Source organism: Crotalus tigris, unplaced genomic scaffold (genome assembly GCF_016545835.1).
Source record: "Crotalus tigris isolate CLP2741 ecotype Arizona unplaced genomic scaffold, ASM1654583v1 scf7180000019007.31208882:3723066, whole genome shotgun sequence".
Classification (NCBI taxonomy): Eukaryota; Metazoa; Chordata; class Lepidosauria; order Squamata; family Viperidae; genus Crotalus; species Crotalus tigris.
This window is the reverse complement of record NW_024097321.1, coordinates 2,007,691-2,032,531: the sequence shown is the minus strand read 5'-3', so window position 1 is coordinate 2,032,531 and position 24,841 is coordinate 2,007,691. Positions and strand designations below refer to the sequence as shown.

At 37.1% G+C, this 24,841-nt stretch overlaps 1 protein-coding gene across 5 annotated transcripts in view; it reads right to left on the bottom strand.

Annotated features, from left to right (window-relative positions):
* Positions 1-24,841, bottom strand: part of ARID1B (AT-rich interaction domain 1B) — a 403,965-nt gene that overhangs the window by 160,320 nt on the left and 218,804 nt on the right. The gene's annotated exons all lie outside the window — the stretch shown is intronic.

Sequence of the window (24,841 nt, the reverse complement as noted above, 5' to 3'; positions counted from 1 at the left end):
CAAAAACATAACTGTAAAAGATGGACTAGAAATAAAAATTAAAATAAGCAAGAAAATGGTAAGAGAACACCTGTCTGACCTTGATGAATATAAATCACCGGGCCCTGATGTTAAGTCAGAACCATTGTATCATATCTTTAAAAAATCTTGGAGCACTGGGGAACTACCAGAGGACTGGAAAAGAGCTGATGTGATTCCCATTTCAAAAAAGGAAGAAAAAAACAGACCCAGGAAACTACAGACCAATCAGCCTGACATCAATACCTGGGAAGATACTGGAAAAAATAATCAAAAAACAGATCTGTGAACATCTAGAAACAAAGTTATAACTAGCAGCCAGCATAGGCTTGTTAAAAACAGATCATGTCAAACCAATCTTATTTCATTCTTTGACAAAGTGACTAAATTAGTAGACCAGTGAAATATTGTGGACATAGTATATTTAGACTTCAGCAAGGCATTCAACAAAGTAGACAACTACTTCTTGGTAAGCTAGAAAAATGTGGGATAGACAACATCACCACAATCTACATCAGGGGTGTCAAACTGCTGGCCCACGGGCCAGACGTATCATGACAAAACTGTGCCCACACCATTGCCGGCAATGGGGAAAAAGTTCCGATATGTTGTGTGACGTCACATGACATTGAGAGTTTGACATGTCTGATCTACATGGAGGGAAGTAAGCAGTGGGGTACCACAAGGTTCTGTCTTAAGCCCAGTACAATATCTTCATAAATGACTTAGATGAGGGAATAGAAGGGGATCTCATCAAATTTGCAGATGACACTAAGCTGGCAGGAATAGCCAACACCCCAGAAGACAAGCTCAGAATCCAAAAAGATCTTCATAGACTTAAGCAATGGGCCTTATCCAACAAAATGATATTTAATGTGGAGAAAAGCAAGGTTTTATACTTGGGCAGGAAAAAGCAAAGGTACAAGTACAGATTAGGCGAAACCTGGCTCAAAAACAGTAACTGTGAAAGGGACTTTGGCGTCCTAGTGGACACTCACTTAAACATGATCCAGCAGTGTGTGGTAGCAGCCCAAAAAACTAATACAATCCTTGATTACAAAAAAGATGTTGAGAAAAGCAACTAAGATGATTAAAGGCCTGGAGACTAAAACATATGAAGAACAATTGCAGGATTTGGATACCCAATCTAGAGAAAAGGAGGACTGGGGGGGGGGCATGATAGCAGTATTCCAGTTTTTGGGATTCCAAAGCATCAGAAGGCAATACAATGGATGGAAACTAATCAAGGAGAGAAGCAACCTGGAATTAAAGAGGACAGTTAACCAGTGGAACAGCTTGCCTTCAGACATTATGGGTGCTTCATCACTTGAGGTTTTTAAGAAGAGACTGGACAGCTACTTGTCTGAAATGATATAGGGTCTCCTGCTTGAGCAGGGGGCTGGGCTGGAAGACTTCCAAGGTCCCTTCCAGTTCTGTTCTGTTCTGTTCCGTTCCATTCTATTCTTTCTCTTTTGGCAGCCGAATGCTTTTACCTCCTGCTGCCCCCAACTGACCTTGGCCTGTGATCTGTGGCCTGTGATCTGGCATTAGAGCACATCCCTTGATGTGTGAAATGAACACAGGAAGGTGGCAGAATATTGTCTGCAAAAGGAGCTTGCTGGTCCAGCCAGGAAGGAGGCATTGGGATAGAGTTGGTGGAGGAGTCCCATTTTCACCATGAGGAAGAACATCCCACAGACCATGGAGAGTACACTGGAGCACGCTGGTGAGATGCAGTACAATCTATTGCTGGATGAGAAAGGCAAGGTGTTGGTGGCTCCCTAGGTTAAGGTGGCAGTTTTGCAGAAGGTACTGTTTGGGGGGGGGGATGGAACAAAAGGAAGTAAAGGAATGAGGGCTTCCCAGAGGCACCGTGCATATTCTGCAGTGTTTATTGGAAGCACTTCTGGAGAACTAGCTTGCAGACTTCGACGTGTTGGAAGCTGTTGGGCCTTCACTTTCTCCAGCTTGGCTCTGTCCCAAACATTGCCTATTGTAATCAATAGTACACACTCAAATTTGGTCTGGAGGTTTAGGGGATGCAAAGGAAATACAGAATTTCCTACCTTCCCATTCTGTTGATAGTATCTTCTATCAACATTGAAACACTGTTGGAAACAGTGTCTAATAATGTAAGATTATAGTCATTTTCTGATATTCATGAACAGTACAATATAACATTTTATAAATTTGTCTAGACTGATACAAAGATTGCAGAGATATAGACTGATACACACTTTTCAGAAATAAATTAATAAAACTATCACCTTTGGTGTGTGTGTGTGTATATATAATTATCACCTTTAGTCTCATTCATCATCTTCAGGCTGGTGTTTTCGGCTTCGTGCTTCTAGGAGCATGAAGCCGAAAACACCAGTCTGAAGATGACAAATGAGACTTCGTCGAAACGTCGCCAAGACACTTCCAATTTGATACGGGAGAAAACCCAAATAACCAAAGACATATATACATACATACATACATATACATACACACAGAGAGACAGAGAGGCAGACAGACAGACACACACACACACACACACACACACACACATATATATATGTAGGTCTTTGGTTGTTCGGGTTTTCTCCCGCGTAAAATTGGAAGTGTCTTGGCGACGTTTCGACGAAGTCCCATTCGTCATCTTCAGGCTGGTGTTTTCAGCTTCGTGCTTTGAGCAGCAAAATTTCGTGCTCAAAGCACGAAGCTGAAAACACCAGCCTGAAGATGACAAATGGGACTTCGTCGAAACGTCGCCAAGACACTTCCAATTTTACGCGGGAGAAAACCCGAACAACCAAAGACCTACATACAAATACCCGCGAAAACCTCAGAAAACATATATATATGAAATGCAGTAGCATCTTTTAGCATGTGTCAGTCTCTCTTCGTATACATGTACACACACACACATACTTTTCAAGCTCAGAAAATTTACTTGCTCTACCACAGAGCCTCTTTCTTATTACCCCAGCGGGCAACAATGATTCGTCAGATCATAACCAGATACAACTAGTGAAGGAACAAGCTGAGTTCATCAAAACCTTATGCCTGAATCACTGAAAACAAAAATAAAAAGTACAGTTTTCATAGCCTACTCCAGAAGTATATCAAGAGCACAGTACGAAAAGTCTACAATACAAAATTACATATCACAAGCTCCAGCAAAACCTCAGGAGTTAATGATACAAGAATTAAAGCCACTGTTATGATTGATAGATCTGTTAACAATTCTTATCACTTATTTCCAACAATGTCAGTCAACTATATTTCATTTATTCCAAGGGAAGGGGAAAGTATCTTATAACTTAGATTTGTTTTAGTTTAAGAACAAATTCCTCACATTACTCTTTTTGAACAAAAAATGCTGTAAGATGATCTTATAGAACCTAACTGATCTTGGTTCAAATATGAGATTCAATGAACAGAGAACAGTAGGGCTGGAAACATGATTTTTTAAAATTTGTGGATAAAATTTACTGGACTTGCATACTGCATACTGCAGTCTTTGTTCACAATCACAAGGCATATCACTATGTAAGAGCCCCCTCCCCTAATTACAACAGGAGGTGTAGATTCACTTCTTGAATCCTCTTCCAAAGTCTCTCACTATGCTCTGCTAAGGAAGGCAAGATCTTATTCATTCAAGACACTGATGCAGGCTCCCCACTTCTCATTAGAGCCTTCTCATGAGAGGGGGATAATTTTATTCAGTTCATTTATATGACATTTTTTACAGTAAAATCTGTACTCATCGCTGTGCTCATCTTTCTGTAACATCGTCAGACCTAATCGGATTTCCAGAGCTGCTGAGGCACAGCAGAGCTCCAAATGCAACCTTGGGCCACAGAAAAGGTTGATGGTCAAAAGCAGTCTTGAGGCAACTTGCTATTAAGTGCTGAAAATTTCAAAGATTAACATCAGCATTGTAAACTGAGCCTTAAAAATGTATCTAATGTAGTCAACATAATTTTTATATTATGAACTGTGAAATGCAGCTTAATTGCTTAGTTCCAGGCAAAAATCCAGGAGTTGCATTTTGTATTAATGGCAGTTGCAAAACTGTGCCCATGGTGAAATGGAAGAAGCCCAAGACTGGATAGAATGGGGGGGAGGGGGGAATCATTCCCTGTTATGCTGAGGAATGTAATCAAAGAGTGGATATGATCAAGAAAAATAGGAACAGGTAGATGGGGGGAGGGGGGAGGACGAAGAAGATCAGTGGCTTTAATAGACAAGATAGCACTATTGATATACATTTGCTCCAATGTCTCATCTCCTTTTCTTAGAACTGAGAATGAACAATAGCACATACAGATTAGTTGTTCAACAATTTTGAGTAAGATGCTAAAATTGCAAAACATTGCATAAACGATGCATTCTGTAAGCTAAATAGACCAACTGCAAAATATATTTTTTAAAAAATTTAACCTGCTGTAAAAATGAACACCTAAATTCTAAAAACATGCTATTCCCCTCATGGATGTTTCACAGGTCTTTCTTCTAACACAGTGTTTCCCAAACTTGTCAATTTTTAAGGCATGTGGACTTCAACTCCCAGAATTCCACAGCCAGCGTCGCTGGCTGTGGAATTCTGGGAGTTGAAGTCCACATGCCTTAAAATTGTCAAGTTTGGGAAACACTGTTCTAACACAAACCATGATATACAACAGTTTCCAAGCAGCTAGTCGCTGACATTTATTTTCCAGTGGCAAATGGGAATGGACTAAATTTAGAGCGATAAACAAAAACGCTTAATTTCACTGAAAGGTATCATTATTGGCTTCGGAAGATAAATATGCCTATGTTCTAATCTAAAAACAAGTTTCCTAATACGAAAATCCCCCCCCCCCATTATACAGTTATGAACCACTGCATATTTTCTTCCTTCCTGACACCAACAGTTTCTCCAACAGGGACGTCTGTCAGGCACCCTGGAGACAAACCCTAAGGCTTCTCATCGGACACAAGCTGCTGCTGTCGCTGTCAGCCAATGTAAATGGCAAGTCAAGAGAAGGCAGGACAGAGAAGATCCTCCTGAAGGCCTGCTCGGGTTCCCAAAATCCAAATGACATGAATTGAGGAAGTGAAGTTAGAAGGAATGAACTCTTTTCTCTTTGGTTTTTCTTTATGGCTTTAACGTTTTGTTTGCCTCAAATCTGTTCCGAAATTAGGAGAACTGCCTTATCGTTAATTGAAGCATTGATGTTAGAGTGGAGTCCAGATGGAGTGGGCTTGGCTTAATGCAGTGTTTCCCAAACTTGACAATTTTAAGGCGTGTGGACTTCAACTCCCAGAATTCCACAGCCAGCGTTGCTGGCTGTGGAATTCTGGGAGTTGAAGTCCTCACGCCTTAAAATTGTCAAGTTTGGGAAACACTGGCTTAAGGGCACAAATAGAACCAACTTCACAAAAAAAAAAAAAAACAACAACAACCCTTTGGCCTTATTTTTTGCTACCCCCTACGGCTACAGCACTAGTGACTGCCTTTTAACCCAAATGCTATTCCATTTAACATATCCACAATGGTAAACAGTTGGAGACCTTTGCAGTGAAATATTTCATGCGGTTTAAATGCAACACTATCATTTTATAGCTCTCAAAATCTTATTGGGATATGTACTTCCTTACTTAAAATGACTGTAAATTATGTAAAAATACAACTAGAATTTCATTATACTTCTTCCAGAAATTGCCAAGCATCTCTATGTACCCATGGCATATTATCCTGTATCAAGTCAAAGCATGGAAATATAACAAAGTAGAAGTACGGGCATTTTACAAATAGCAAATTAACCAATACACACCAATACAAACCACACAGTACAAGGGGAAAAAAGGTGTACAAATTGGTTTTTTGAAAAGTAAGCACTTCAAAGTTAGCAAGCTGACAAAAGAACTGGGTGTTTTAAAAGAACTACAATCACTACATTTGGGGATGAAAGGCCAAGTATAAATACATCTCATTTGTAAAACAAGTGTCAATTACATATGGGCCACATAATTGACATTAATAGGACCTATTTCAGTGAGTACTTTCTTTACTTTCTTTACTGAAACTTTGCCTCCATTTCAACCACTGATTTTCCCAACAGAGAGCCATTAAATATTTAAAAATGTGTTTCAGAGCAGTTGGTTAATAAATAACACTATACTGATGGCTATACTATACTATACTATACTATAATTTCATAGTAGTTTGGACTACTTAGGAATGGCTGGAAGAGACATTTTTTTCACTTTTATACAAAAAAAGTTCTTACACTGATTCAGCTTTTATGTTTTGATATGTAATTCTGATTTACAGAAAGCTCCAAGGATTCCAGAAATATCAACTCTCGAAACATTGGTTGATTTGTAGTTTATTCAAGGTGTCAAATAAATAATTTGACAATTAAGAGAGTTATATATTTTATAGCATGAAATTCATAAACCAACCCATTGCTGACAGTAGTGTAATTTCTCATTTATTTTTTATTTCTATACTTCTATTATCTATACTTCATATCAGGAGATTTAAAGTCTCCAGATTATTCAAATTATTTATTTCATACACATTAATCTAATAAGAAAAATCTATTACAACACACACACACACTCTAACCTGAAAAGATTTCAGGACATGAAAATACCTTATTTGAGACAATATTCTGTTGTAATATTTTTTTTCTGGTAAAGATTGCAAATTCACTGAACTTTTATGTTCATATTTACTGAATGTTAAATGGATTTTTCTTACGTGTTTAGATTGATAGAGTAAACTGCATTAAAAGCTTTAGCCGTGTTTTGCTTGAGTCGGGTGCTTTGGTTTTAAGGAACATTTTCCTTTATTTTACTTTTCCACAACCCATAAAAAAACTCATTTCTAATTCATTCTTTCGTTCAGCTTAACCTCTCTTCTCAGCAATTAAAGCACTCTGCGCATCCCTCATCTATCACACAGCCAGCTAAATAATGTATTGCGTCCTCTGCTCATCTTTTATCATCCCAAATGACAGGTATTAGCATATCTCCCCAGTCAATTACAGTGCAGTAGAATAATCACAGCATAATTGGGCGAAAGCCACTCTAATCACCAACCCTGCAAACTCACAGAATAAAAACTGAGTGGCAGTTCAGACAGGCCTTGCACTTGTCCATGACTCTAGCCAACAAACTTGGCAAGTCCCTGTTTCCTTTCTGCTGTCGATAACTTCACTTTGAGATAAACTTCTAAAAAAAAAATCAACTAAGAATCTAAGAAAAAAAACATTCTAAAAGAAAGCAAATGATAATTGATGTCAAGTAGAGTACTCTATAACTTCTTCAAAGACTGAAAAAAATCACACTGTAACAATTAGGCTTTTGAAATGTTTCTAATATTTTATTACTGAATGGTAGAATTTTAAAAATACATAATTACTTTGATCTTAATTTAATAATAAAGTGCTGCAAAACAAGAGTCCTACTCTGTTCTATTGTTCCATTTGCGGAATTAACATATGAAAAATTCTTTTCATAATAGGAAAAAGGCCCTACTTTCTGAAGATATCCAATATAACCCTAACATCTGAATAACAATGATTATGATGATAAATTATTTCCTAACTTGGAAAATATTCTGTTTCTCACAAAATACAAGAAAAGAAGGTCTACATTAAAGAAAACTTTAAGTATTTTCATTTGAGTTTATAAATAAATGGACAGTCACCTGGAGCTGACAGTAGATTAGATTTTTTATGTACACATGTTATGTACAACAATAGGCAAATTATGTACACACGCTATGTACAACAATAGGCAAAAGGCTTGTGGGTCACCTTCCAAATACCATCCAGAAAGGGACCGTAATAGAGTAGATCAGTGCTTCTCAATGTTTGTGTGACGGCGACCCCCGTCACACAAACGTTCTGCGCATGCGCCGGGCTGCGCGCATGGGGGCGCGCATGCATGGCGGCGCCCGCATGCGCGACGCCCCCACATGCGGTGTGCGTGCACCGCGGCGCCCCTCATGCGCGGCGCGCGTGCGCAGCGCCCCCATGCGCGGCGCGCGTGCATGGTGCTGCCCCATGCACGGTGCGCGTGCACGGTGGCGCCCCATGCGCCGTCCGCGTGCCGCTCCCATGCGCGGTGCGCGTGCACGGTGCCGCCCCCATGTGCGGCGCGCGTGCGCGGTGCCGCCCCCATGCGCGGCGCGCGTGCACGGCACCGCAAAAAATAGCGGATCGCCGCCTTTGGCGACCCCCGAAAAATGGGCGATCGACCCCAAATGGGGTCGCGACCCATAGGTTGAGAACCACTGGAGTAGATGGAAAAACCAAAACATTGTGGATAATTAAAGCAAAATCTAATACTTTTGCAAAAGTGTGCAATTGAACCCTAAATGAATAAAATGAACTTCTGGTGAACACTACAGAACTTAACACAAACATTTTGGCTCCTAAAACACTCAAAGCTCCTGAAACTGAAGTGCAGCTAAAACAAGGACAGTTCAAATGAAATCATCTTAACTGTTGAGTTTTCATGACAGCGGTACTTCTGCCCTGCCTGAATTAATTCTGGGCTTGTATTTGTATTTGATCTTGGCAAGGAGTCTAAAACCTGGGTGAGGGTGTGTGATGATAGGCACATTTGGAATTTTGAGAATAAATTTTGGAATTATACAATGGCTACATGGAAAATGTTTGTGAAGATGTCCTATTGTTGTTGTTGTTGTTGTTGTCATTATTAAACAGCAAAAGGCAGCTTTGCTCAGAACAGCTTACATCCACATCTGCCTATCCCAGGTTCTTGGGAAGGACTTGATAAGTGGATAAAATGCCATCTTGCTGATTGTGTGACAAATCATAATAATTCATTAAAAATTTCCTAAATAACTGTTTACCAAGCTGTTACCCGCCATTCACTATCCTGCAGGATACTCCCTACTACACTACTGCCTATTAGATTTTTTTGAACCAAAGAGCACATTTCCAACTTAGTGTAGTGGGTACTCAGTACTCATCATTCATTGTTTCCAGGAGGCATGATGAGTACCAAAAATGAGGATATGAAATAATTTTTTCCCATAAGGAATAATGTAGTGAATCTCAAGACAGCCGGCAATGAAAGATTCTAGCATGTGCATTGAATACTAAACAAAAGATGAGTACTGGAATTTTCACATCAAAATGCATTGAGTACCAAAGTTGGTGAGTTTCAAAGCAGTTGAGTACCAAGGTACCACTGTACTGAGCTGCAACGACTCATCACTTTTATTTTCTAAGAAAAAATATAGGGCCTATTTGCAACTGATTGACATTATTGAAAATAATGTAACTTAATTGCTGCTTTTCTTTTGTAGTATGTCAGCTTCTCATTTAAACAAATATTATTACTAAGTATAAAAAAATAAGAGAGGGTATAGTGGACATAACCACTGATACAATGTATCCCAGAGTCAAGTTCTGGGTATGGATGATCTTTTCTAATAACTTTCTTGGATTGGGTTATTGTAGTATAAAATATCTGTACATTGATAATACCCCAGTTCAAATCTGTAAATGACTTCTGCCAGTAGTTTTGTGACGATATTAAGAAAATGAGAGACAGATATTGAATATTAGCCATGAGAAAGATTAGGGAACATCAGCCTTACATTCTAAGACTGATATGCCAATCACTAATGGAACAACTGAAAAGCTATTGTAGTCTAGGCATGATCAATGAGATGAAAAATTGCTCATACAAACACTCAGAAGAATCTAGAAATAATTTAACACAATTAAATCGTGCTCTTTAATTCTCTTGCTCTCTTTACATGGTTCCTTTATCTTAAGTTTGAAATCATATAGTTATGCTTGTTTAAAAAAAAAACTTAAAGAGAGAAAAAATCCAGGAGACCAAAGTAACCTAATAATTATATTCATATAACATTTCTCAAAAGTTAATTCAGGAAATAGGACAAAGAGGAGCACTGCCGCTTCCACATTATGAATTAGATTCTTACTGATGTCAGTGTCAGGTGAGAACCAAGTTGATGCATGAAGAATTCTATTAGTTGATTTACTTCTCAAGCCTATAAATCTTCTTGGGCTAACAGTCTGCACTTGGGTGGGACTAGAAAAGATTTTCAATGGCATTCAAGGGGACAACGTTGGGCTTTACCCTCTTGTGCCCATGTAAAGAATCTACACTAAGCCTCCATTTGTTTCCTCACCGTGGCTTGCCAGTCTCTCTCTTGCAGTCAGGAAACTAAATACTTGACCTTTTTATAGCCAGGTTTTTCACTATAGGAAATTTACTTTTGCTTGGTGGTTAATATAACTAGCAATACACTTAATATTTACCTTAAGTAAGACTTTTATGGTTTCTAGCTGGTTACTTAGTGAACATAAGAACAAATGAAATAACGGATGTGAAGATCCAATTAAATAATGCTAATGTCTGAATAGAAGAAAAAGGTAGCTTGAATTCATAAGAAGCAGCATAGGAAAGCTCTAAGTTATTCTGTTTTATAGCCCAAAATATTTACACAACCCAACTTTGCAAAGTTGCCAAAATTTAAATTCTGCTTTCCAGTCCAGAAATTGCAAGGAGAGAAAGCAAAAAAACTATCAGGTTCCACAACCAATGTTCAGCAGTAATCTAAAAGGTCAATACAAGAATCAAAATCATGATAATGCTAAGCAACTCAGTTTTGGTTGTTTGCATTGCTTAAGTAATATATAGTAATTTGGGAGGCTGAAAATTAGTCAAGGGTCCTGCAAAGTCTTTGTTTCCAGCAGGCATGCCTGCTTTCAGATGGCTTCTCTCTCTAATACTAAAGAAGAGATATTCTAGAAATCACTTCATTAGCTATACATTCTCTGCAGGAGAGAGAATGTGGCTCAGTTCTTTTTCTTGAAGGTATGAACCTGTAGATTACTCAGCCCTTTACTTCCTCCTTTCTTAAAATAAGGAATCTTTGAGAAGCATGACACTTATACTCTCAAGTTGGGTTCAGACACAAGTAGTTGAACCATTGTTTATTCAACCTTTGTTTTGGATTTGGATAATGCACAGATCCAAACATTCACATAACGTGCTAGACAAAAATATAGTTCTTATTTTACAATTCAGTGTGTTCTGTGAGCACATCCCTGGAGCAGCATTAGTATGAGATGAGGAAGAAACCTCTGTATATCTGTGAGAAAAGCCAAACTACTTTGTGTGAATCCTGACCATTTCTTAACAAAATTCTATCATGTAACATTGGAACTAACCAGAACACATTTTGCTACCAATCTTCTCTGCCCTGTTGCAAAAGAAAGAAAACAAGAAAGAAAAAGATAATCAAAGTATGGCAATTGACTTGTGAGAATGGCTTCAATTTATGTTCTTTGATAAGACATCAGCAATATGCATGCCTCTGTGCTAGCCCAGGTTTTTCCAGTCTACACCATTCTGAAATCTCCTCTTGAGGAAACCTCATTGATCAAAATTCTGTTAGAGTAAGGGGAAAGACTATGCTGAACTGAGGCAAGCTATAGACTTCATTAAGCATGCAGAACATAAACTGCTGACACAAAGCAACAGTGAATGTGTGGAACAGCAGAAGAGAAAAAAAGAGCAAAGAAATAAGGGGAGAAAGAGATGAGGCAGGGATAAAACTGTGTTCTGTATTCCTTTATTTTAATATCTTTTTGTCTTTCCTATCTGATATATACTGCACATCAATACTTATTTTTAAACAACCAGAGACTGTAACAAATATATTTAGCTATTTAAGTTTTTTAAAAATACATTACTAGTCAAACGAACAGCCTACAGTAAAAATATGTGGAAATGTAACAGATTTTACACAAAACCGATTCTTCTTTCTAATACCGAATATCTATGTGCCATTATCCCCAGCATACAACTCCCCACAAACCCACAGCTAGCCCAAATAGCTGGTGTTCTCATACTCATTTTCCTAAAAAGTTAAATGGTATTGGTGTGTTATTTCAGATGTGTGGAAGTAGTAACTTTTCCTTCAGTTCTTTGCTAAGAGGAAAGGTTGCTATTAATATAGAAGACTAGGTAAATTTAAGAACTAGTTAATTCTGAGAACTGTTCAGTTACACATGTTTCTTTTCTACAGAAGGTGCTCAAGGGAGTGATTACTCCACAGTTTCTGATAGTTTGGAAAGAAAGGGATGATTTGGCTTTATTTCAGTCCAGGTTCATGCCCAGTTGTAAGACTGAAACAGCTACAGTATGATTGCCCAGAAGGTATTTTAATAGAGATAGGGAATAAGGAAACTGTATGTTGTTGCTTTTCCATGATCTCCTATCAATCTTTGTTATTACTGCGCATGTTAACCTGGCCTGTTTCTAAGTTTGGAAATTGGGTTGTAGCCCCATAATGGCTCTGCAATTATTTACAGGCCATGTCAGAATATAGCATTTGACAACTATGCCTTAGTCATCAACATGTTGGATTCCATGTAGTTTCAGACTCTCCCTTAATTATGTTAAAACACTATTATAAATGACTGGAGTTAATAACTAAGAGTTTTGGAATGAAGTTATGACCTAGTTATCCCTTATGCATTTGCTTGTCCAAGCAGATCAAACAGACAATTTCTTCCAGGTTCTTTACGAGGCTGGCATCTGATGGGGCCTTAGAATGTTTTTTTCTTTGTCAATAGCCTTCCCATCCCTTGGAACTGGGACTGGGGAAAATGTTGAGATCTGATTGGCTTCATATCTCTTAGACTTTAGGAAAGCAGTAAAGACCTATCTGCTCGATCTAGTATAGGAGAGTAGGATATTGGAGAGTAGGATATAATTGAAAGTGTGCATAATCTAGAAGTGTGCCAAAATTGAGGCTATTAGTTGAGGTATAGGTGACCTTCTGACAAGCCCTGTCTTTTTCTGGCTTTAGCTGGTTCCTGAATGTTAGTCTGATCCAGGCCCAGGTGGCTTTGGAATTACATTGTTCCAGTATATACAAGGTTAGTGAAAAACTGCAACTAGAACTCTGGTGAAGGGGGCTCTCTGCACCAACCATAATCACCTATGGTAAAATTGCTTCTCAATTTCCTAGTGTCTCAAACTGAAATTTGGAAAGTAACATGAAAACCACTATTTGTTTAGGACTGGATCTCCTTCTCCCATACCTGTTTCTCAGGTAAAATCTAATCAGACTAGCCAATTGAGGATTTATTATGTATGCAAATTAGGGTATGCTGTGCTGTACCTTTCTAATGTGTCTTAGTTGTCTTCTGTTGCATAGATAACACGTTGTTTGTAGATTTTAACATTTTTATTGTTTTTAACTTATTTTAATTTTAAAAAGACACCTCTTACTGTGTTTAAAAAATCTGTCTTCCTTTGAAAGGAAGCGTTTGCTTTCATTGATGAGCTACAAGCAACTGTAAGAAGTGAGCCAGAAATTGGGAAGAATGGGGAATTTACTTATGCTTAGGCACCAAGCTACTGAGTCAGAGACGACTGCATAGAAATACACATCAAACTACGAACATTTATTGCTTAGGCAAGATCCCTAGGCAGAAGAAAGGCTTTATTTGGCTTTGTAAGGGCTCAATGGCCAAATGTGGTGGCAAGGTCACTTCTGAAAATATTTCAGTGCTAGCAAGATACTCTAAATTCCCATTTTGAGACTCAGCAGTATACCAGCAAAAGGCTCCTGGCAATTTCTGACACTGAACAGTACTGCTGCTGATTCCCTGTTTCAGCAATTATTTTGCACAGTGCTAAATATGAGGCTGTTGTTGCTGCTACAGAAGACAGCTTAAAAAATTAAAATATACACAAACAATGCACCTGAGTAAAAATTACCACATACTGATGAATGTATTTTTAATTCATCCTTTACAGAATATGGCCTGTAAATTTACTGTGAGTTAAACATATTTCCCCCCCCCCCAATTATTGCTGAATTGGAAGCGGATTGCCAAATTAAGACCCCAGAAACTACAGCTGGATTCAGATGACACAGAATACAGAGAAAGCAAAATGGAAATAAATATAAATATGCTCACTTAGTCTTTCTGTTGAGCTCCTAGCCTTAGATACTGCCCATATCCCCAAACTTCAGGTGCTTTATAGCATCAGTATCCTAAAATCTGATAAAACATCCAAGAAACTAATCACAATATCTATTATAATTAACTCACTATTAATCACTACTGTTCCAGAGCATTGGGCCAAACAAAGAAGATTTGCGTTTGAGTCTGACCTTCTCACCTCTCAGAACCTAAGCATTCCTTCTCTTGATGACCACGACACAAGTTCTTGAAGAAGGAAGTTCCTAAAATAATCTGGAACCTCACCACATAAGGCTTTATAGAGTGCATGAGCCACTTGGAATTGCATCCATAAATCTACTGGCTTTTGCCAATTGTAACTTTTATGAGGGTCAAGGTACACATATTCAATTTCCGAATTTTGTTATCTAAACTCTTTTCTAATTGCAGTAAGCTTGTCTTCTATGGACCTTTGCGAATACTTTCTTTGTTGTGAATTGCTGCAGGACATGATGTGTGAATCCAGCAGAACCTCAAGGTCACACATTACCCCTTCAAGAGAAAGTACTGTATGTCCCTACCTAGAGCAATAACCATATCAGAACTGGAGCTAATATGTTTTCTGAACATTTTGCTAGGATTTAATGTGAGTTTCTTTTGCCCCATCTAGTTTTTAACATCCTGTCATTTTGGTGAGAAAATCCCCAAGCATCCACAGTAAGCCTTCAGGATCCATCAGGTGCCTGGGGCAGACAGTCATAACTGATTCCCTGCATTTACAAATGTGGAGACTTCCCAAGATCCAGGATGCTGATATGCTAGTGCCTGTTTTCACTGTTACCTTGCTATCAGTACATGCAAGCAGCTGCCATTTAAGAATAGTACAAACAAGGGAATATAATAAAAAAGTACTATGACAATAAAATATTTAGATCAAATATCTGCACATATTTCTTTGGAAGTAAAGCAAAACGAATATTTGTCTTAGTGTGCATATTGGAAAAAAAATGGTAAATCAAAAGTGCCCTAGAAGCAAAGTTTACAAGACAGAATTTAAAAACATATGTGCAATTTGCTGGTTGCAGCACCTTTTGAAAGGTGTCATCATCTGGAGTCCTATTAGGAAAAACACTTCAAAGTTCCAAAGTGAATAATCCTTGCTGTTAGGAATTTAAAAATTATCAATTGACCTCATTTATATCCCACCGCATTCTAATGACTCTTGGCAGGATATCAAGTGCAAGGTGAACTTAGAACAAGTGGCATGTAGGATCTAAAATATATTTTTAAATTTACTATGGATCGACAGGGGAGCCAAAGGCCTTTTTATATTTGCAGTCACCTTCTGAGCTTAAATCGCTTTTTAATTCGAAGAGAGCTATACAAAACTGCCTACAGTACAAGCCTGAATAGGCACAAATGAATCCGAAGGTGTATAGCATTTTCCCTGATCACACGAAATAAGCACTTATCTAGGAAAGAGATCCACAATGAATCACTGCAGGGTAGAATCAAACACATCCCGGGAACATACAAGCTCTTTTTATTATTACTGTAACAGCTGAAAAACACTTTATAGCTAAAGCCCTAAAAATGTTATTTTCAACCAACCAGTCTCTTTACTATACAGTTATCAAACTCTGTAAGAGTCAAGGTTAGAAGGGAAGAGAGTAAGGAAAAGATCAACATTTCTCAGAAAAAACCTCTGAAATGTTGATAAATAACAAAGAAATACCCTTTCAAAGCAGAAACTGGGCATTGGTGCCTGAAAAAGAAATCAATTTGAAATAAAGCATTGTTGAGAATTTTAACATTTTGGCTGACTATTTTTTATTATTATACAGCAATTAGATACTCTAATAAGCTCTTTCTTGATACAGCAGGTTCAAAATTAAAACATATTTATTTAAACAAGCTGTTTAATGTTCTAATGTTACTATTTTAATATTTATCTGTTATGCTTTTTATTGTGTCTAGGGATTTTTATAGGATATAAAAAAGGATACAACCTTATGACCATTAACAGTATAGGTAGCATGTACATTTTCCAAACAAAGTATTTCAACTTCTTCTGAAACCTAGGTGAATAACACTGGGGGATCATTTACAGAGACTTCCTTAACGCATACAGAATGTAACCTCCAAACTCAAAGATGTTATTTTAATCCAGTTGAATGTGATTTGTGAGCCCAAAAAATTCTGCACTAAAATAAATATGGATTTTCTTAATTTTGGACAATATATTCTAATGACCTAAACTCTGGAAATGAGATTAGTCAAAACTGAGCTAGCTAATAATAATTAAAAAAAAACCTTGCTCTTATTCTGTCTTCAACTAAGATAGGATAGGAATCCTGGATCTATCTTATAAAAAAGTAAAGCCTGCTAAATTCAGTGGGATTTGCTCATTAGTAAGAAGAAACAGGGTTGCAAGAAACCTGCAATGTATCTAAATGCATTTATTCTTAAAGAAGAATTTAAATTAACCAAAGCCTTGCAAAATATTTTATCAAGGTCTCAAAAATAAGTTTTCAGATAAATAGTAGTTTGCAACAAAATCAACAAGATGTCTTGAAGCACCTTCGTGACCAATTTATTACTCCGTGAATTCTTCATGATTACAGATTATAATCCTGAAAACTCATCATCATAAGGGTTGGGTTTTGGCAGGCATAACCATATAAAACTTAATTTGGGCCACCTATGCTTTTGGGCCCAAGTCACTGTTTTTAGATTTTGCAGCCTTACTATTTGTCCAGTAAAGACACATTTGATAAATGGAAGCTCTTCTCCAGATTTAGTTGGCTATTTCAAGTTTATCTGATGCAGATAATAATGGCCAGATGATAAGATTTCTTAGTAACAGCTCCAAAATTGTAAACTACAATACAATACAACTACAATAACAGGGAAATGTTACCACATTATAAGACTCATTCCTCCAATTCCTTGATTGAAAAACAGCTTTATTATTATATATTTTTATAATTATACTGATTTTGATGTGGTTTTTATTCTGTTTTTTTTTTGGATAGGTGCATGAAAACTGATAGATCAATTAATTTGCTGTGAAACACAGCTTAGAATTATTTTTATATCACTGATGTCCACAGTTTCTCTATTTAAGTATCTTTCTTCTTCCCAGATTCTGTTATTGCAATTTCTGCTTCCACTCTAATAGAACACACGCCCTCCCTGTCTCCCCCAAAATTTAAAAAACCTCATCCTTTAATTCACTTTGGCTAAAAAAGAAACATTGCTTAGCACTGGTAGAAGACTACTGAAAATCACAGTACTATGCAGAAAAAAAGGTCAATTTCCTGTTCATTTTCTTCTTTAAAATAACAGCATTTGATGGTATAAACTATACAAAAAAAATCTATACATTTTTATTTTGATACATTAGAGCATATTCTGAAGTAATTTTGTAATCAGCAAAAAGAGATAATTTTTGCTCTATGACAGTATAAGCACAATATTTGTGCCAAATTATCATTAAATGTAAGATTCACATTGAAATGGCCAACACAAAATCAGGGTCAGAAATCAGGCACCTTTCCATCTAAGCCAGGGGTGTCAAACCTGCAACCTCATCTGACGTGTCGTGACATATCACAATTTTTTTCCCATTGCTGGCGCTGTTTCGGCATGACGCATCTGGCCTGCGGGTCAGCAGTTTGATACCCCTGATCTAAGCATTCCAACCATCAATATGATTATATGCTTCCTAAAATACACACATTGCAAAATCTTCAAAAATTCTTTGATGCAGAATGTAAGATTATAGCACTAGAACTTAGATTTATATACAGCTCCATAGTGCTTTATAGGCTAAGCACTCTGAGTGATTTACAATGTCAGATTATATCTTAATGGCATTTTTTAAATTTTATAAAATAATCTTTGCTCCAAACCCAATCAATGGAATACAGACTCCTTTATCTGTCTAAACTCTAAAGGAACAATATCTAACAAATTGTGTTTCCAAATCTTGCCTTTTTCAGATAAAAATGATTAGTCATCAGCAATCTGTTTTCACACCTGTGTAATATTACTGAAGTCCAACAAGTTGCATGCCAGGTTACTGTAAAGCATAATTTAAAAACAAGTATACATAAAACACACATATCAACAAATCAACGAAGGTAACACTTAAAACATCAATATGATAAAGGTTAATTAGATTTAATAAAATGGCACTGCCCTTTCAAGATGTATATTATGTCAGTAGCCACCAGATGGCAGAAGCAGAGGCTACTTTAACTGCTCTTTGCAGAAAATAAGGCTAACTTGCTTTAAAATATTGCATAGTAATAGATATTTATTATACTTTAAAATAAACACTCAGACATTATTTTTTTGAAATAAATAAAATAGAGCTGGCCACTTCCAATCTATTGAGTCTCTGTTCTGAAATTAATTTTTTATTGAATGTGTTCCTGTGTGTTTTAGTGTTGCCTCCTGGCAATTAGCCTCTTGACTAGCCCCTGCAATTTTCTTGGCAAGATTTCAGAAGTGGTTTGCCATTGCTTCATTTCTAGGATTGAGAAAGACTGGCCCAAGGTCACCCAGCTGGCTTCATGCCAAAGGCAGGACTAGAACTCCCAGTTTCCCAATTTGTGTCATGATGACTCAACTAAACTGTTTCTATTATTATTATTGAATGCCAATTCAAAAGTTCATCCTAGACTCTCATTTTGAAACTCAAAATGGCCTAGAATTGTGGCCTGCCCCATTAACATGACTCTGCTAATGTTAACACTTTTTAATATATTTCAGTGACAATGGTAATCATAGCAACAACAAAACCATAACAATACTTTTATCCTGCCTTTCCTTCTGAGCTCTGGAAAAAAAGTGGGATATATGTGTAGTTAATTGTACTATAATGGTTAGTCACATAGTCAGCAGAAGTTTGGACTGGATTTGGCATTTTTGTCCATCTACGGAGTCCTTCCCAAAGACCTAGATGAGCACACATTTTTTGTTTCATATAGTACAGTAGACATCATCACAGGATGCAAACTGTCCTAAATAAAGTGGCTTTTTGCAATAAGGTGATGATGGTTTTGTCAATGCTGATGGTGTTTAGTAGTGCAAATAAAGGTAAGCCCCCTCAAAGCCACCCTGAAATTCACAATGCTGAGGATGTTCAGTGTAGATTTGAGGATGCATCTCTGCAATCACTGTCCAAACCCCTTCCTGATCTCTCCCTTCTGTTATTTAGGGGCAATGGTGGGATTCAGCCAGTTTGCACTGGTTCGGCAGAACCAGTAGCTAATTTGTTGACTTTAGCAAATTGGCTGAAGGCCCAGAATGGACCACTGGAAGTGTGTGGACACCACTTCCGGAAGTCCGTTCTGAGCCTCAGAGGTCTAGGGGAGGCTTCCCAGGCCCAGAATGGCCCATCAGAAGTGCGTGGACCCCATTTCCGGAAGTCTGTTCTGGGCCTCATAGGTCCAGGCCCAGAATGGACTTCCAGAAGCAGCGTCCATGCAGATAACTGGTTGTTCAGGTGTTTTAATCCCACCACTGTTTAGGGGCAACATCTCTCTTAGCATATGACAATACATTTAAAGTTAGACATTATGAAGGCAAGAGAGATCATCAGCGCTGATGTGGTTTAGCCTTGTCATACTACTGTACTGCCCACACAGATAAAGGATGTGATGAGTAATGAGTTCTTGTTAGAAGTTTCTTGAAGGAATGAATTGCTAGGGTTTATATCTCAGACTGACACTGCTAATGGTAAGAGCTGTTTCAGGTATGTGACACTGGGCTTAGAGAAGAATAATTTTACAAATAACCTGCAGATCTTGTTTAAATTAAAAATACTGATAGCAGAAGGCACAAATATCATTCTACTATGTTGCATTTTTCCTATAGTAGGTGACTTTTGGAACTGTCTAACCTTGATACCTTATTTTCTTTATTCAGGTTAGTACCAAAGGCTTAAGAATGCCCAGTGTAAAATCTTGCAAGCATTTATTTATGTTTCAAGGAGTGGAGAAAATATAGCTCTGTGACAAGGCTTACTTGTAGATCATAGAAGGCAGCTGACAGAAGGTATCCATATATAACACTGAATAAGTTTCAGGACAGGGTAGTTTTATCTAGTAAAACTGTGCTTTCCCAAAAAAAAAAAACTAGCTGCACTGTGGGTGTCTGAATTTTAGGTTGGTGAAATATAGAGATGGATTACTAGAAAATTATGAAGGATTTCTTCCTTTTGAAAATGTGCATCATATAATCATTTTAAGTTTAAAAGAGACACTTGGAGATAGATGCTGAAGAAATGTTGATTCTTATCAGCCATAAAAATATAGCTGTATAGTTATTGAACCTACATGGGAAATGCTATGAAATATTTATGTGAAATATGAACATACAGAACTCCTGCAACAACTGTTATTTTAAGTCATACTCCATATGGCTATTTGAGAAATCAACACTGGAAATATGTGGTTATAAGAATGTGAGATGATATAAAGCAGTGTTTCCCAAACTTGACAATTTTAAGGCATGAGGACTTCAACCCCCAGAATTCCACAGCCAGCAACACTTATATTATAAAGTATATAGATGCAGTTGTTGTTGTTAATTGCGAAGTCGTGTCCGACCCGTCGCGACCCCATGGACAATGTTCCTCCAGGTCTTCCTGTCCTCTACCATCTTCTGGAGTCCATTTAAATTCACACCTACTGCTTCAGTGACTCCATCCAGCCATCTCATTCTCTGTCGTCCCCTTCTTCTATTGCCCTCAATCTTTCCCAGCATTAGGCTCTTCTCCAGTGAATCCTTCCTTCTCATTAGGTGGCCAAAGTACTTGAGTTTCAACTTCAGGATCTGGCCTTCTAAAGAGCAGTCGGGGTTGATCTCTTCTAGGACTGACAGGTTTGAACGCCTTGCAGTCCAAGGGACTAGCAGGAGTCTTCTCCAGCACCATAGTTCAAAGGCCTCAATTCTTTTGCGCTCAGCCTTTCTTATGGTCCAACTTTCACAGCCATAGATGCAGTACATATAACCAGATACTGTATTTCTGCTATCTGAAGCTTGGGTGGACCACTAATTGAATATATATGAAAAACAAATCCTAAAAGCTTATTTTTAATCTTGGTTAATTTGTAGTGACACAACACAATTGTTTATTTACAATCTATCTTTTTCTCTTCAATGTGTGAGGTCCTATTATCTGCTCTAGAAAGTTATACTGCACAGAAAATGATCATCCATATCAGTGATGGCAAACCTTTTAAAGACTGAGTGCCCAAACTGCAACCCAAAACCCACTTATGCATCGTCGGTGCCGGGTGGATGTGGCCCATTGGCTGGGCGTGGCCCATTGGGTGGGTATGGCTGTGGTGGTAACAGCAGACTGGGTGGGACTAAAAAGTTCAATCAATCAATTCCAACTTTGCAAGATCTTTTTTTTTCCCCGCGAAAAGTTGAAATTGACTGATTGATTGAACCTTTTTTTTTGTACACGACAGCGGAGGCCTAAAGCAAAAAGGTTTTATAAAACCCAGCTGAAGGCCTAGGACTAGGGCAATGGTGCACGTGCCCACAGAGAGGGCTCTGAGTGCCACCTCTGCCACCCGTGCTATAGGTTTGCCACCACTGATCTATATCATGGGTGTCAAGCTTGCCGCATTATTTATTTATTTATTTATTTATTTATTTATTTATGAGACTTATACACCGCTTTAAGTGCGAGCACTCTCTAAGCGGTGTACATTGGTAAGCAATGTATATATATATATATATTTACATTGCCCCCAACAAAATATGTGATGTGTCGCAACATATCACAACTTTTTTTTTGCACTGCCAGAGCTGGGGTGGGTGCGGCCTAAGCATGATGCAACTGGCCCACCCTTGATCTATATTATTTGAATTTTGAATCATGATCTTAAAGAAAATTAGTCAGATTATTCTATTATTGTCTATTGATGACCCTTGAAATTACTAAAAAGGCTGGCCCTGCATAGTGAAGATCAACTCATTAAAAATGGAGACAACTGCTAATAATTATTTTTACAGCAATTAGTAAAACATAATGGTATCTCATGGAAATGATATGGTGACAAAAAATGGAAATAGTTAGAATTCGCTTTGTGGGTTGGCTTCTTTAATCGGAACTTTTAACAAATATCAAAGTACTCCTTAAAATATATAAAAATAAAGCAATTTAGCTGTATATAGTTACCTATATATTACCTATAGTAATATATAGATAACTCAGTTCACATTATACAATAAACCAAGTGTTCGCATCTGTCACTCACACTGCCTTGGAATAAAGGATAGAATTTCCAATTAAGAACCAAAGGAAGAAAACTCTAGAACAGCACTGACTAAAATTAAAAATGGATTAGTCCCAGTGGACTTCCGGAAGCGGCATCCACATAGAGAACCGGTTGTTCACATATTTGAATCCCACCACTGGTTAGTCCCCAATCTTAATTACAACGAATGCATCCATGAAAATAATTTGTCATCTATTTAAAATAACATTTTGAGAAAACCTGCAGAGAATTGGTTCCAAAGACTGTTTCATTAGTTCTTCAAAGATATTTAAAGGAAGATGAGACATTTCATATGAAAATATTTGAAATTCAGTTAATATAATATTAATTGTTTCAAACTAAAAGTTATTAACATGGTGATTTATGACTATTTATGTAAAATTTAGTTTTCATAGTTTAGAAACAATTGTGCTTTTTTACACAATACACACTGCCTATTCAATATATTAAAGTGTATTTGTTTCCCACAACTAGGCCCCATTTTGCTAAGAATTTCTTGGCTTATTCTGGATGAATCTTTTGCCTGAAAGGAGCTGGGCCAGTTCTACCAAGCAGCAAAACGAAGCAAGCTGCTTAAGGAAACAGCACATACGAGGTATGATGAAAGTAGCAGCTGAGCTCTGAATGGTACAAAAAGGCTTTTTAGCTATATGAAGATTTGGTGTCAGGTTTGCAGTAACAAAATGTCTTGAAGCACCATCAGTAGAAGATTAAAAACTGGGTGGTATTGTTAGTAAAATGTGATTGTTCAGGGAGGAAAATAGAAAGCATAGGATGCAATAATATAGAAAATATGTACAATTATCCAGTAAAGTTCTAAGTTAAGAAATAAGATACTTGACACAAATGTTTTAAGAGTTTGACATTCTTCCTCTCCCCCAATGCCAGACCAGAAAATAAACTAAAAATCAGTAATTTCTTTAAAAAAAAAATCAACAAATACAGTATTTCATGCTCATTTGGTAATTATTAATGTAACAAGTTTATAATCTCAGATTCAGAGGGCAATTATACAAATGATTGTGGAAGATAAATTGCATTAAATTATTAAATTTTTAATAATAGGGGGAAGCAACAGTTTAATGCAGGGGTAGTCAACCTTGGCTCTTTTATGACTCATGGACTTCAATTCCCAGAATTCCTGAGCCAGCTTAGGGAGTTGAAGTCTATGAGTCATAAAAGAGCCAAGGTTGACTACCCCTGGTTTAATGGAAGCAGGGATGTCACAATCTCATGAAACATAACAAAATAAGTAGATTCCAGAAACATTATATAAGGCTAAAAAGAGAAGTAGGATTTACATTCTTATCATTGAAACCCTCTAATGAGGTATGTGCATTCAGAACAGCAAAAGCAACATTATTCCTGAAGTAGCTGTATCAAATGAGGACTGGTGAATTGCTTATCCATGAAAGCAATGTATGCATACTTCATTTGAAAAAATATTTACTATATGTTCTAGCTTAGTCATCTATAGTAGTAGTCAACCCAGAATGTGACTTTCAAGCCACTTATTTGTTAATGCTAGATAGAGCTTGATGCATGTCCTAAGTGCATTTAAATGAAAGTGAAAATTTTATTTGGCAAATACCGTGCCACATACAAATTGATCCTAATATCTTTCCCAAAGTGCAACTTTAACCTTAAAACAATAACACAGTCTTTTCCAAAATGGGTCATACAACGAGATCTATTGGCTACAATAATCTTCAATAATAGTTCCATTTACTCAGCTAGCATGAAGGATTATGGAGATGAGTTTGCAAAAGCTGACCCTCCAGGTTTATTAAATATTCAGTGAATGTTCTGTATGCCTGCTGCGTATTAAAACCAAACTAGAAAATGCTACAGAATACCATATGTTAAATACTTCAAACAATTTTGGAGCAGCTCTATTTACTTTTAATAATTTATTTTAAATCAGTTTATCAGATATCACAACACAATAAAACAGTAGTAAATCATAGTCTCATAAATATTTACTAACTAATAAAGTGGTAATTTTGACCCTCCCCCCCCCGAGTTAAACTATGTGCATAGTTTTTCATCATTAATGTTGAGCTTTATTCTTTTCCTACCAATTGTTCTACTTTGGTGATTACTCAATTTCTGTACTTTTCTGAGGTATTATATCATATGGATATTCAATAACATTAAATTCATGATTTAAGATTATGTTTTCAGATTTCTACTCCTTTCCCACTATCCAATCTCTTTTCTCACTAGTTTATTATGTAGCCTATATAAAATTTATTATTAAGGACCACCATTTAAAGAAATAAGATTGGCACCCTAACTTCATTAATGACAGATAAAATTAGTATCTGTAAAAATAAGTCTAGAACCTTAAAAAGAACTCTTGTCAGGAATTTAGTACCAGACATATGAGAACTGCAAAAGTGCTCAGAAATCAACTTCTGGCTCTCAATATAGAGGTATGAGCCCACATTACTAAACTACAAAACAAAATCCATTCTCTATGAAATATTACATTTAAAAGGTGATTACCTTTACTTTCTAATGTGTTCTCATATTCCAACTTGA